The 13,483-nt window shown below is 36.9% G+C and overlaps 1 protein-coding gene across 2 annotated transcripts in view; it reads right to left on the bottom strand.

The window, feature by feature from the left end:
- MAGI3 (membrane associated guanylate kinase, WW and PDZ domain containing 3) overlaps positions 1 to 13,483 on the bottom strand; it is an 86,830-nt gene that overhangs the window by 72,012 nt on the left and 1,335 nt on the right. The window lies entirely within an intron of this gene.

The following is a 13,483-nucleotide window of genomic DNA, read 5'->3' as shown; positions in this document are numbered from 1 at the left end:
AATTATGATCTAAACCCAAAACTCATTTTCAATATATATACTTTATGTACAAGTTAGAAGAGATTTCATCGGCTCAGGAAGACACACATACCTTAAACTATTTTGCAGAATAGAGCAGAACAAAAAAGCATAATACGCAGTAAGTTTCAAACAACATATAGTTCACTGTAATCATTTGCTATTTTGATCAACATTAATTTTAAGTGCCCTGCTCTAATGAATTATTTTAACTACTAGCAGTATCTGCTAATGGCATTAATTAAAATCTTCCAGCATCTCCACCTTTGCTAGAGAAAAGTAATTACTCACCACTGTCCTACAGAGAGGGAAACAAAATCCATGGGATTAGGTATTTTTATATTGAGTAAGTAGGACAGATAGGAAAGCCTGCAATTCAGAGGCAAGTTACTATAGTTCTTAATTCCACTATATGAGCAATACTATAAGCATTACATTGAGAAAAAAAGTTTTCCTGCTGCTCTTAAATAAGCTACAGACTAGATTTTATTAACATACCTGTGGCTAGGTCTGTCGAGGATGTAAGTATTTCTCTTTTTAAAATTCAGAGGACCACACAGCATAAGCAAGCTGTTAGTCACTCACCTCACTATTTTGTATAGTTTAACCACCAGTTATATACGCCTGTCAACCTTTCATACCTTATCTGCCAATTAATATATTTTAAAAAGAAATGTTTTTTATTTATAAATATGGCACATTAATGCTTCTACAACAAGCCTTTTCAAACAAAAAGCATGTGTATGAATGACATCTAAAGATCTCAAAAGGCTAGAATAATGGACAAGAATATTTATTTATTTATTCACAGGTAACTTTCTATACAAAAGGGATCAACTTCCAGTATGAAAAAAAAGTCACAGCAATTTTGTCTTCAAACTTATGTCATTGGGAACTTCTGTCATACACCAAATGCAATGTACTAAAGTCTGCATTAAAAAAGTTATCTTCCAAAGAAACACTGCAAAATTTGAAGCATAGCCAAGGCAATAAATATTTCTAAATATTATTCAGCAATTGAATACCGCATCTTTTGAGTCATTGATACTTCATCTCTACTTGATAGTACCCACAGTGCTGAGAGCAGTTTTCACAAACACAGTTCTCCCTGCACCAAAGCATTTACAATCTAATCTCACTGCAAAGAAGATTAGTGAAATTACTCAGCAATAATAGTTTCAGCAACAGAGGTAAAAATACTTCACCGGCACTTTTGGTCAGCTGATTTCTGAGGAATTCTTTAGATCAATAAAGGATGAAACATGCCATTAAGCATCATTCCACAGGATTAATATAGAAGTCTGTTTCTCTCTTACATAACAGGATTTTGAAATTCCTCCGAAATACATGCATTAGGAGGAAATCAATTCTACAGACCTAAAACTTTAGGGTTTAGTTATTTCCTGATAGTTCTGTGGTTTCAGAGGAAATAAACTAGATGCTAATCCTCTTGGATTTAATGAGTAGTACCAGCAAACTCTGTTTCTATTTATTAGCAAACCTTCAACTTGGAAGAAGGTCACTGTAAACTTGGCACATAACCAAAACAAAGTTCCATATACTGGCAATGAAGTCTTAAACAAAGGGGAAGGCTTAAGTAGTTTGCGGTTTGGATTTTTTTTTTTTTTTTTTTTTTTTACTTAAGCAAAAACTGTCAAAATGATTTAACAATTCACCTATGCCCTTGGCCTTTTTTTTTTTTTTTTTTTAATACAAGTCACTTAACACAGGAGGGAAATACTTAATCAGCATGTTAAACAAGCTACACTGACTTCAAATTATTTGTGAACTTTTTTTTCCCTTAATAATGTCAGGAGCAGAAGAAATAACATACATACATCTCCTTATTCAGTTGCAGGATAAAGCTAGGAGGTCACCAGCTGTGCAAAAATAAGAAATGTGCTAAACAATAAAATGGCCCCCATTTCTACTTCAATTATATTTTTGCCGTGATCTTTTAGAGACTTGCAGGAAAAAGGAAAATTGATATTGAGGCATGAACTTTTGCTCTTTGTTTTGATTTGTTTTTAAGAGAGTGATTTTCTTATTCAGACTCATTAAAGTTTTACTCTGGACACTACTCTGCTGCTATGTGCTTCCTTTTTTCTGAATCCAAAATGCTTGTGCAAGATACTATGTAAAATCCTTTGTCTAAAGAGTGGCTATAACTAGAGCAAATAGTCAATAGACACAGTACCTTTAAAGAGGCTTTCTATACTAAATTAGACAGCAAACCACCTAGTCATCTAAAGAGCATTTATATTTCATTTTATCTTTAACTTAATTTTGTTAAAAACACAACACAAAACAAAAGCACGTTTTTTTCCAGATTTGTGTATTAGCTGCCTCATCTACTTCTTTGTAATTTTTACTAGTCTTAACCACCATGGGAAGTTTATTTTCAAAGACTTACAAGAATGATTTCTTTATGCTTTACACTAAGTCAGATTTTTTCTTAGGATATGAGGAACCAAAACTGATTTAGCTATTTGGTTTCACCCAGTAGCTTGATTTCATGAGCTGAGAAAGAGATACTTGCACTTAGTATAAGACCTACTTATTTGTACTGATGCAGGTTCAAATACCTTAGGTCTTATTTTAAATTTCCTTACTGAAATCTTATTGGTCAGACATTATGGGCTGGGCAGCCTCTCTCAGTTATAGACACTGTGGAGGACAAGTACTCAATTTGTGGTCAGTGAAAACTGAAAACCCTCGAGTGACCTCTATGGTGTTCACAAAACACATTCAAGAAAAGCAGACATTAAAAATAGGCTTAACTTTGCTATACTAGACTCAGTGACACTGACACTGGAAAACAACTAAGGACTCACATACACAAACAACTTGAAAGTGCCTTAAAGCAAAAAGCACTTTCTGCCCTAACATCATTTCCACTAACAGCTTAATTTGAAAAACTGCATCACCATATCAAGCAGTAATTAGGCAGCTACTTCAGATGGAATTTTGTCTCATCTGTTCTTTAATCAACATGAAAGATTTTTTTAAACATGTTTCTTCTAGCTAAGCATAAAACTGCTGCATATTTTACTATGTGCCACTCCCACCTCCATAATGGCATCTGCTGAAATAGCACTCTGCCAGCATTTTAGATCTGCCAGCATTTAGTTTTGGTATTAAGCAAGGACCCTTGAGGGGGCACAAGGAGCTATTTCTTACCTCCCATCCCAAGGCGGTATTTCCCAAAACACTTAGCTCTGCACCCAGAAACCTGCCATTCATGCTCCTGCCCTCCCAGCCCTTTTAAAGATCCCCATACCACATGCTAACACCTTTTCCAAACCGAGGGAAGGATGAGCCAAGACCACAGCCTTACGCCATGGCTGAAGGGGACTTCAGAACAACATTATAGGAAGAAATTAGCAGCCATAGACCCCCATAGGCAAGGCCCAGGGCTAGCCATTACATCAATCTCTTTCCCAAATGCTGGCGTGCCTGACTGCCGCAGAACACATGAATGCCGACGAACTCTTTCAAAGGGCCAACAGATGAGCCCTGCCTGGCAAAATGGATCTTGAATCATATGCTAAGTTCTCTCCTGCATACTAACACAGTCCTCAATAGAAGGGACACAGCTTGAATCCCAAAATCTAACAGCCAACAATCACTGAAATGCTCTCAAAATATGACTATTAAACAATCCCAGTCCAAAGGAAATGAGCTTCTCCCAAAACATTTTAGCAAAATCCTCTGGCAGAGGTATTAGGGGCATTTCAGTAGAAACCAAGCACTCAAATGCTTTTATATCTCTACACTCAAAGCTAGCACATACAGGCTATACCACTAAGTAGCCATGGCCATTTTTCAGTACAATTTCCAGCAGATGACTGCACAGACTTCCTGACTTGTATTTTAAAATCCAAAATGGCCTTAAGTGCCCTTCATAGCTCACAGAAACTGGCAGATTTTGTATACCTCAAACTGTATTTGGTTACCAAAATGTAAACAAGACCAGAACACACCAACCATTCATTTTTATTTCCAAGACATCAAATCTTTATTCATAATTTTACTAGAAATAAGTAAAAGGTCTAATGCCCAGGCTTAAAAAAAGCATGTTGTTTTTTTTTTCCTGGGGGGATGGGGGGAGGCAGGGGGATTAGTTATTCTTTTAAATGTCTACAAGGTCTAGTCTATAATGCATCTTAAAACAAAGACTTCTGAAAGTGTTTTTACATCAACCCATAATGGTACACAGACAACTACTGAACATTATAAATCTGCAAGCCAAGAATCCAAGATGGAGTATACCACTCATATCAAAGATTCATGTTTTCCAAGTCCATTTAAAAATGGAATGCATATTGTTTAGTGATCATTTTCAAGACAATTTTTTTCCCCTTCTTTAAAAATATTATTTCCTTAATAAACTTCATAAATCAACCCTGGAAATACCCAGGTTGTCTCATATTGTGCAGTTATCTTCTTTATAGCAGCAGTTGCACTGGTCTTTGAACAAGGTCATCACATGCCATTCAAGTACCCTAGCACACTACTCCTACATATTATCAGCTTGTGTGGGAAGGTGCGGTGCTTTTTCCAATACTGAATTAGATGCACATACTCAGAAATACATTTGTTGCACCTGTGTCAAATGTCACACTTGAACAGCTGCTAGGCATGTCAGAACAGAGAAATAAAAACTCGCTGTGTGAAGCAAACATTTTAGGCTTCACAGGAGTTAAGAGCTTGCAGAGCACACTGATATCCCCATGAGGTTGCAGCCTTCTGCAAGCGTGCAGGTGTACCGCACCACTCCACGCCAAAAATTGCAGCATGTTCCAGTAAATCCCGCATGTGGCTTCCTCCTGGCCACATGCACAGTGCCAGCCACAGAGGCAGGCATCTGCAAGGAGGCTGCAGATACTCTAGTGAGTTACTTTAAAGACTTCCCTGACAAGCTTCTCCTCACACCCCTTAAGATTTCCATGCTCTTCAGTCCTGGACAGAGATATATAGTCCTATGAAGGAAAGATGGAAGGATTCCCAGGTCCCCAGTGAGAAATGTAAGTGAAATCTAGTGGTGTGTAGGGGTGTTCAGGGCTGTAGTGTTTCCTGGGCAAGTTTGATGGAAATGTCTAGAGTACTCAGATTTGGGGATCAGGTTTTAAAACATTTACACAGTCAAAAGCAGACTGCTCACACTCACTCCCCTACTCTGACCTCAACTGAATGCACTTCAAGATTAGAACTCTACCCTAGCAGATCTGTCTGTATATGTAACACCTACCTGGCCTGCAAAAACAAGAGTTTTAAATAACATACAGCACATGAGGAAAGTGTTCCAATGTTTCCACTTTGGAGAGTAAACAAGTCACAAGATATACAGACATCAAAAAAAATTAAACATCTATGTCTTTCAGTACACAATTCTTAATTAGCACATACATGCCAACAATACAGTGAATGTTGTGAAGGCTTAGGCAAAGTCCAATTACTGAGTGAATTTTGCTGAACTCTTGACTTGTGTCTTTTCTTGCCATATTACCCATGCCCGAAAAAACATTTCCTGTTATTATTTACCGTCTTTTAACTCCTTATACTTTTGTGTTGCAAGACAAGAAATAAATTCCTAATCGTAGTCTTCTATACAATTATTGCATACTCTTTACCATCCCTCTTACTTGTTTCCTTTGCAATCTAAGCAATTCCAGCCTTCTCTGTCTCATTTCATAAGAGCTTTTCCAGGCCATAGATCATTTTCTTTGCAGCTCCTTTGCTTCTGTATTATCTGAGATGAGGTAAGTGGTTATCCTGAAAATATTATGTAATATTATTTGCAGAAGACTGATACTAGCTTGTTAGTTGCATCTTCCATGTTCCCTGCTGGACCCAGCCTGGCCTGCAAACGTCATCTTCAGCACTTGCAGCATAATTAACCTGCAACATGGATAACTCTTATTATAATTAACTACTGAGGTTTTTATACATGAGTTCTCCAGTACAGAAAAGGTTATTCCTACTGGCTTCTTCTAAAGCATCTAGGGGTAGCCAGTGTTAGAGAAAGGGTACTAAATGGGTCCCAGCCTTACTGATTAAGCCTATTTTTGTACAAATGCAAAGCAATTATTGTATTAAGGTTTTGGTTCTCATGTTAGAATACTAACTCACATTTGTAAGACAGCATTTTCTCCATTTCCAAACACAGCAGATTTAAGAAGAGACAACTTCAGTAGTAGATAACTCACATAAAGATCACATTAACCTTGTTGTTTTTACCACCTTTATGAAAGAATATCATACAGATAGAAAGAATGCATTTCAAGACAGCTGTACAGCAAGAAATAGAATACAGTACTTCAATATTTATATAGCATATACAATCCATATTCATAAGACACCAGCTGTTACAATCTGATTGTATTCATTACCAAGTCAGTAATGAAACTGTACTGAAGTAGAACACAATGAGAATCAGTACTCTAGTGTATCGTGATCTGACAGAGCTAGAATTTAAGTTTTACAATTAATATGTCAATTTGCTACAGAAAACCAAAAGATATGGTGATCTGGAGCTTAAAGGAATTAACTGTTCTACATATATATCACATTAAAATAATTTACAATGGAGCAATCCATACAAGTGAGACTGCTGTTCGGCAAGTAACACAGGACTAATAGTAAATATTAATAATTTTCAATTTGAAAAAGTTACATTCATTAGAAAGCAGCCAACAGTTCATGAACAATTACTTTTGTAAAACAACATACATCTTGAAAAGTAGTTTTAAGCAAGCATTTTTGCAGGTAGCTATGAAAACATGCCTTAAGTGGTGTCAGAGGAAGTCCAATGTTACATCTGGCAACCTTGGTGTGCTTTGCAAATGAAATTGCATTTCTACACAAGATTATTACTTCCACACATTGCATTTGTATATGACAAAGTGTAATGACATAAGCGTGAACAGAAAATTACCGATTTTATTTCATATTGAAACTGGACTAATCACAGAACATGGTTACATGCAATCACCAGTATTCGCATCTCAAACAGCAGCACTGAGCAACAGCTTGCACATAGATTCTACTAGCCAATATGGAAAAAATTAACATAAGCCTCACAATGCCCTTGCACTTGCTGCATCCATAGTGGCAATTTCCTTTTCTCCAATAATGCCTAGACAGTCTCCTTGATACTATATAGCCAAACACCTTCTCTGGGATACTCCTCCTTTCACCAAAAGAATATGCTCTTGCTCTTAAAACTGATCGGGGTTTAGAAGCCACCCCAACCTATTCAACTACTGCTAGTATGTCACCAGGGAGCAGTTCCCATTCCAACTGTGACCCACTGAGTCTGAAAAAGATAAATTCAACATGGATTCAAATACCAATTAGCAAGTGAGAAGATGAATTACTTAGGATTCTGGTTTCTATGACTGGCAGAAGAGATCAATACAAGCCTGCAATCTTCCTACTGCATTTTACCCTCACTTTCTGTTCAGCACTGAATAAGGAATTTACTCTCGAATACGGACAAAGAGCTCATACATTTCTTAATCCAAATCTGGTACTCTTAAGAATGCTATTGCTTTAAAGAAAACTGTTTCCACCCAGGGAACAGAATACGTGATTTAAGTAACAGCCCATGAATATGAGATTTCTTAAAAGGAGACATTAATTAAAAACAAGAGTCAGAAGAATGAATGTAAAGATCTTAAAGAGCAATAATTAAAACTAGAGTAGCTGTCAGCTGTCAATTTGAATGGGAAATTCTTGTTATATTTTAAAATTTTGGTATGGGTTATCAGCTAAAAATATCTTGAAGCAGGTGTTACAAGTAATAAAGAAGCACAGTATATAGCAAGTTATACAAGCATAGTTTATTTCATGACTCTTCTAGAAAGTTTAATTTAAAAGTGTTTTCCTAAAAGCAAAATACAACTTCTTAAAAAAAAATCGGAAATTAAATACTCTGAAAAGAATAAAGAAACAGTCATTTTCTACAAGTGACATTCTTGGCTGGCTTTAACAAAGCACCAGAGCAATACTTAAACAAAGGTTATGAAGAAATCTGTGGCCAAAGTCATGGCTTCTAGCAAGGATTCATGTTTTATTTCATTCTTGGCTTCATTCATGTGGAAAGTAAAACCTCCTGCCTTTGTAGAGTAATGGCAAAATGACACAGTTTTAAGATTTTAAATTTAGCTTTTTGCAGGCATGTAAGCCTTAACTGTTTCTTTTTCTTTAAACTTGCCTTATTGCAAGCAACATAAGCATATATTTAAGACTTTCCATCAAAAATGTCTACCTGAATGAGAAAATTTCCATCCAGGAATAACTGGAATACTTAGTTGTACTCAAGTGTTTGATTGTTCAGGACTACTGAAATTTCATCCACCTAAAACAGGAGATATGGACACAGAAGAGGTATTTTTGGAACCTGGCCAACCAGAGGAACACTGACTATACTGCATGGTCTGCTGCCAGGTCTTATGCTGGGCTATTCTACTGGGTCTCTCCTGAGAAATGTCATCAGTGAATGGTACAGGGAAGAGAATGTCTCTCCCAAAGTGAACAAAGAAGCGCAAATTGAAGCCATGGAGTTAAGCAGCACAGTAGCAGAAGACACATGATCCCTTGTTATCATTTTGAAACCAGTTGTTGCTATGAAAGAATGGAATAATTAAAGAGCATTTATGGTGGAATCATGTACACAATACTCACTGAGTAAAATTTAAACATAGGAGTATGTGAAAGGGAATGACAATATGTCCTATGCCATGAATAATATGTTTATTAATATGAGAAACAAGATGACAAATTATGTACACATACTAAGACTCCATCCATTGACAAGTGCTTGATAGTCCTCTGTACCCACACATCTGAGAAGCAGTCTCATAGCTTTTTATGCAAGGTGGTTATAATGAATTGCTATATGACATAACATTGCTATCTCGGATGCTCTGAAGAAATGAGAGTGTACAGCAAAAAGTGTTTCCTGCTCATTATTCCTTTTTAATAATTATCTGTCCTCTGCCCAGTTTCATTAATCTGGGATAACCTACAGATTTATGAATGGAAGCAACCTTCAATGCTTTTTTTTTTAGTGTGGTAAAGTGAATCAACATTTCCATATTTTGATTAAAAATGGATCAATAGCTAGTGCGTTTTCAAAGAGGAAGGACAGTTTTTGAAGCCAGCACCCAGAAGCCCACCACCTAATGTGTATCAACAGCTTAAGGACTTGAACTGACTTCCTCAGCTCCCCAGACTTCCTCCAACTAACAGAGTAACACAGTCTGTTTAATCACTGAGCTGGCCTACTGCCAGCTTTCTGAGAAACACCGAATTAGGGTAATGCCTTTCCTCAGAGAGGCAAAATTATCCTGGTGTGTATTCTGATCTCTGTTTTAACACGGCACATTTAGAATTAGTCTGATTTTGCAAAAACAGCCTCTCAGTACTGCGTGCCCTCCTCTCTGGCTTAATTGCCAAACATGCAAATGTTTACCCCCACATGGAGGCTTTGAACCTAGTTCAAGCACAAAAGAAAATGTAAATGAATCTTATATACTCAGCTTCAAGTATTATGTCTCAAGTGCTGATCCTGGTCTGAGTCACTGTATTTGTCATCATCGTTTTCATTCATTCTTCTTCAGAGAAAGGACCCCCATGCACAAGCTGGCTTTTAAACGTACCTATTAACTCTTTTTGGTAATGAGCCCTTTATGGATTAATTACCACTATGCAATTTCACAGTGATGTGAGAAAATGTATCCAGCAATAACTTTAAATTGTCTTATGGTCTTTTGGTAAATTTGTACTAGATTTTGATCTTCGGAGAACACTGGTAAGATACAGCCTTACTATTTTCAAAATCTTTAAGTCTCAAGAAGATTAAATGATTTGGTAAAAGATATTGACTAAAAAAAGTCTAGTTTGGTGCCCAGAAATTCACAGTTCCACATTCACCTGGAAGCAGGTAGGCTCATCTTCACATGTCAGTATTGTACAGTATTAACAACCTGTGCTGAAACTTGGCTTCCTGCAGATTTTGCTGCCTTGGCCTCTATTGTCAGAGTTAGGCTGCTCCCAGTACCAGAACTAAGAAGCATAAAACTAGCCTGTACGTACCTGAATTAGACCTCAGTCAGAAGAATGGCCATGACACCAAGAGAACCTGCACTTATAGACACTAAACCTGAGCCTGTGGCATATAAATCTTATTCTCCTCAGCAAATAAGAATAGAAAGAGGAAAGGGAAGGACAAATTTCTACATCAACAAAATGGTCCATGATTTGTGATGTGCAGTTAACAGATGGCATTCAAATTAGCATTCATATCTTTCAAGTGTCTTATCAAACAAGACTAAACAGCATCTTGAAATTTCCATTTTAAATTCACTATGAGCTTGTTAGAAGTATCACAGACAGATTTCACCGCTGTCAACTAAAGCTGTTATCTTTAATGAAGGACATCACTGCTTGAAATAAAGCATGTCCAGTCTACCGATATATTGTTAAAAGCCACTGGAACACCTGCAGTAGACTTTACCTCGAAGATGAAGCAAGCTCTTAGACACAGAAGTTGCATTGTCTGAATTATAGAGGCAGACAATGAGCATCAAGGCCTTACAAACATCCTAAAATCCAAAGACAAGGTGACAAGTTCCTCATTGTCAGGTGGAAAACAGCAGGACATGGTACATACCCCTGGAGTTGAATTTCCCTCAGGCTTCTGTCCTAATAGCACTCAAAATTGATGAGCCATCAGACACGTTAAGGCCTACTGACAAAGACACTCTCTCTTTCTTTTAAAACGTAGGCTGACTTGTAAGACAGCAGTTTTGTTTTTGTGTTTGCATGACTGGAGAAGAAAACAACATGAAACAGCACATTAAAAATCAGTAACCAACTGAAGAGTCTTTCAGACTTTAGACATACTATAAGGGTACCACAGATCCCCACCTCCACAGACCTTACTCATTTCACCATAAACACCTACACAAATACACGCATCTTCAGGGCTGTATTCCAAAAATCAGCAAATCTGGATTATTCTGGATCACAAGGGATAGAAGGGAAGCCAAATTCAAAGTTACACATCTTTGCATAGAATGCCTTGTCAACAGCTTTCCTAATTATAGATACCCTAATTGAAACACTTCCACTGAATGCAACTGTGGCATTAATGCAAAAAAAAAAAAGCTTTAAAACACTGTATTTAAGCAAACTATAAGCCTAACACAGTAAATTACTGTAAAAATCATCTGATGTGATAAACAAACTTGCAATATATTTTAGTATGGGAAAACTAATCAAACTGAAGCTTGAATTTGATATGTTCCAAAAGTTATATAAAATCAACATAAAATGCTAACTCTTTTTAGAACTCAAATTACAATTGAACTAGCTAACGTTCACTGCCATATGCAAGTTTTGCCATCGCCAAGTCACACCTTTAGCAAAATAAGACATTAAGCATGAACTTAGAGGCATCTTAGCTGTAAAAGAAAAACAATCTCTGCACCCAGCAGCAAAACAGCCCAACACTTTCTCATGCCACTGGTAGAAAAAAAACATAGGAAATACTGGAAAAGAATAAAGAATTTGGTGAAGACTCATCGTGATCAAAAGATTTTGACTTTCCAAAAATGAAGGCTTCAACAGTGCTGTTAACACAAACAAGATGCAAACTACAGACCTTCCAAGGTTCGTTTCTGCTCCCCAGCTTTCAGAGGATGTTAAAGGGTACATTTTGCAAACAAATTCAATAGAAAGTGAGCCAGAACAGGTCAGAACAAGGGCCTCTCTAGTAAGTCTCCCATCTTCAAGCCCGGCAGTAATGAATACCAAGGAAAAGGAAAGAGCATGAGCAAGAGGCAATGGATAGAGCAATCATTCCCATAATACAGGCTCCCAGCAATCTGCTGCCGCATGCTTTTGGGTTCAGGGTTGCATCCTGCAACATTGTACAATAACCAGCAAACCTGCCCCCGTTAATATGTCTAATCACTTTTCAAATGATTATGCTTCTCATGGCAAACTCTACAAAGTATATTTTGTTTATTTTAAATCTGCAGCCTGATAATTTCACAAAGCAGCACCTGTCTGGTACTGGAAGAATCAGCAATTACTCTCCATTCATTCTCTTCCCAAGTCATTTAGACCTCCATCTTATTCCCCCAGCCCATATCCTCATTTGTTTGTTTCCCAAACCCAAGAGCTGCAAACTATTAATCTCTTCTCCTACCAGCCATGTTCTGTTTCTGATTGTCCTCCTTGCTCCTCTTCACCTCTTCCAGTTCAGAGATCATTCCGTAATTATTTGCTGTTAGTTTTCAATGCCCTAAATATTTTGTATTATAAGTAACATGCCAGTGTTCAGTTTATAAATCCGTATGACTGTGTTAAATAACACAGGTCTTTATAAGATTCCAATAGTAGCTTCCTTCTGTTGAAAAAACTATTTGTAAATTTTAACCAGTTACTAACCCACAGGAAAATTCACCTCTTATCTTTAAGCAACTACACTGTCACCAGAACATTTGGTGAGACCTCTTATTCAAATAGACTTTCAACAAGGTATCAATAGAAGATCCAGATACAACAAATTACTTGGATTTGATGAAAGCAACTGGTGAACCTTCAAAGAATTCTAACATGCTTTCCTCCACAAGAGCAACAATTCTCATTAGATGATACTTAGTTGAACACACAGTAGTTTTGTCCTTTAACCAATTTGCTGGAATCAGAAATCAGTCCTGTTGATTCCCTGCAAACCCTCAAACCCTTTTTAACCTAGCACCATACTTCCCACCTCCTATTCCTTCCATACCAAAGATGATTTAAGGAACAGACTATGTATTGCAGTTAAAATACTTTAGCACCTCACATCTGAGTCTCTAGAACACCTAACGAATACCAGCCACCTGAATCTAGCAATCTGCTACTATTCATTATATTGATTAGTTCCAAAATCTTTTCCGCCAGCTTTAATTTGAAATTTTGAGACTTCCCTCTGTTATGGAAAGTCCCAGTGTAGGAATATCCCTACTTCTCTCTCAACTAAATATATAGAAAAGTGATTTGGTCTTCTTAGCATGGTTTCATCTTCCATGAGCTTTCCCTTTCTCAGAAAGTTTCTATTATTGTTTTATATCTTTAGCAGTTTGTTTCTCAAATTTTTTTAACCTCTCATTTTACATTTAGCTTGCAGCAGTTTGTGTTCTTTTCTGTTTTCCTCATTTGGACAAGACTTCCAATTTTAGAAGTAAAAACATCTCTCAAAGCTTACCAGGCTTCTGTAGATGCTGTTAAGTAGTTTTCACAGGTGACATAAATCAGGACTTTGAGTGCTCAGCCTCTATATAGAGGGTGATTTTTACAGGTGATATATATCAGAACTGAGTGCTCAGTCTCTATATAGAGATGATTTTTCATTAGCAGTCAACAGCAGAAAACCTGACATAAATAAGATATGTACTACCTAATGTCA

The sequence above is a fragment of the Apteryx mantelli genome, chromosome 25, assembly GCF_036417845.1.
Source record: "Apteryx mantelli isolate bAptMan1 chromosome 25, bAptMan1.hap1, whole genome shotgun sequence".
Taxonomy (NCBI): Eukaryota; Metazoa; Chordata; class Aves; order Apterygiformes; family Apterygidae; genus Apteryx; species Apteryx mantelli.
This window is presented reverse-complemented; position numbering and strand designations above follow the sequence as displayed.